This window comes from Malania oleifera, chromosome 8 (genome assembly GCF_029873635.1).
Source record: "Malania oleifera isolate guangnan ecotype guangnan chromosome 8, ASM2987363v1, whole genome shotgun sequence".
Taxonomy (NCBI): domain Eukaryota; kingdom Viridiplantae; phylum Streptophyta; class Magnoliopsida; order Santalales; family Ximeniaceae; genus Malania; species Malania oleifera.
The window spans coordinates 15,994,889-15,997,170 of record NC_080424.1 but is presented as its reverse complement, the minus strand read 5'-3'; the positions used below and the strand labels follow the sequence as shown (position 1 = coordinate 15,997,170).

Here is a 2,282-nt window from a genome sequence, read left to right as displayed (position 1 = left end):
TATTATTTGTGTACCATTTTTATTATATTGTCCTTAGCTTGACCTTTCCATCTTCCGTCCGTGGTGGCTACATTTATTTGTAATTAGTGTTACAAATACATGATTACGGTACTGTAAAGTTCAAGCTAGGTTGAGCAGTCAACTTAAACACATCCAAAGTGAACGAGACAAAATCAAGAGAAGGTTGGGGAAAAACCAAAGAAATAATGAACCAAAAACAAATTTCCAATAAAACAATAACCAATTATGATCGTAGCGATTAATAAATTTCAAAATACACCGAAAGTCAGTGTGCATCTGCACTTTGTAATTTGTTTCTTGATTTATTGGCGGGATGGAGATCCTCTATCCTCAATCCTCTTTCCCGTCTCAGGCTAGCTCCTTCAGTTGTTGATCTTCCAAAAACAACTGGTTATATCCTTCAGGCTTTCAATAATTAATTAAGCGCCCAATTACTTTTGCCTCTGCTAATATATATACATCGCCTCATACCACTGCCGATTGAAACTCAACAACACACTTGAATTTAAGTAAATAATTTCACTCACCTGATTTCAGTTGACGCGCATCCACAGCCAATGGACAAGATAAAACCATTCCCAGAAGATCAGATTTGAAGCAGAATCATGAATACCCAGTTTCTCTTATATATGGCGGTGATCATCAACGAAGCTCGTGGACGCACCGATCGGGTTCGTTGGTATGCCGATCTCGATCGACTCGGCAACCCATGGATGTGTATATTTATATATCCATAGGGCTTATACAGTTCAATGACAGACTTTGAGAAGTGAGCACTGCCCAGCTGAAGTGCCAAAGCTGCACTCCAGGAGAAAGTCTTGTGGCCTTCTCATGGAGGTATATAGATATACCAAGCTTTAAATTAGGCTAGAGCTGGCTTTAGCATCATGAAGGATTGGTAGCTAGCTAGGGAAACATATCCTAAAGCTTAATTTGCTACTACCTTTTCTTCTTCTCTCTCCGCCTGACTTCTTAACTGGTAATGCAAAGAATATATAATTAATTAGTGTTGTGTTGTGCAATTGCTGTGAGACCAATTTAAAAAAGAAAGGATACAATATCCTTCAAAGATTCTAAATGGGACCTCAGGGATTTTTTTATGTGCATCCAAACAGTGTTTAGGACAAAATCTTCCATAGAACATGCCAGCATCGCACAGCTATTAAACTAATTTTGTTAACTAATCCAAAGTGAATCTGGACCATGCAAATCCGCCTGAAATCAATGAGCCGATCAAGGAAGCATCAGACACCCATCTTTCATCTTTGTTTTGGATTGCATTTCGATTCACGTGGTGGCCACTGGGCAACTTTTTAGAAGATACATCACAGAAGCACTATAGATTTATTTATTTATTTTTACTTATAGCTAGGATAGGGAAAGCTAAGGATAAACTTGGGAGATGAGCTTATTATATTGGACCGCAAAAGAGGTATTTTTCGGAAATGCAAATCTAACGGCACAAAAATTCAGTTTTTTGTGATGGTGGAAAAAAAACTACGCCCCAAAGTGGCATATTTTGTGACGGTGAAAAAGCTCTCTTATTTATTTATTTATTGAAATTTTCTTTCAAATAAATAATTATATCTTGAAAAATGACAAAATTAGTGATGGGAAGATGGCCACCAAATTGTTTTCTACCTCCAAAAAATATCATCTTCTCCAATGTAACATGCTCGCTTTAGGTAAATATTTGTTTTTGATCATGGAAAAAAGTTGTTACTATTGTGATGACTAAAGTGCCTGTCAATAATATTAAAACAAAAACTATCACCAATATCAAAGATAATTTTACAAAAGTTACCATAGTGCTTTTTCAATGGCAATGCGATTGCTGTTGAAAAAGAATATATTTCTTTAGAAAACATTTTGTTAGCTATTGGTATTGCTATTCCCTTTTTCTTTTCTTTTCTTTTTTAAAAAAGAAAAAACATGGCTAACAATTCGTATTCTTTTAAAAAGAAAAAAAAAAAAAAAACAGACAACGTGATTGCTGTAGAAAAAAATTGTTTCTTTAGAAAATATTATGTTGGCTATTGGTATTGCTATTCATCTTTTTTAGGGTAAAATGTGATGTTGGGGTTAAAAATGGCTAGTGCCCTCCTCTAGATTTGGTAACTACTTGCTTCGAGGTGACTACCAAGTAAGTCGGATCTATTTGTGATTTTAGGTGTAATTCCAAGAGAGGGGCTGAATTGGGTATTTAAAAAAATTATTTTATCTCTTAATCTCTAATTTTGAAAACTCAACCACACAAATAC

The 2,282-nt window shown here is 35.1% G+C and overlaps 1 long non-coding RNA gene across 1 annotated transcript; it reads right to left on the bottom strand.

The window, feature by feature from the left end:
* Positions 1 to 204: 204 nt before the first annotated feature.
* On the bottom strand, positions 205 to 1,034 carry LOC131161875 (uncharacterized). Its single transcript, XR_009138635.1, has 2 exons — positions 549 to 1,034; positions 205 to 464 (listed from the first exon to the last, which is right to left on the bottom strand). It is a non-coding gene; the product is annotated as an uncharacterized LOC131161875 (long non-coding RNA).
* Between the last annotated feature and the right edge of the window lie 1,248 nt (positions 1,035 to 2,282).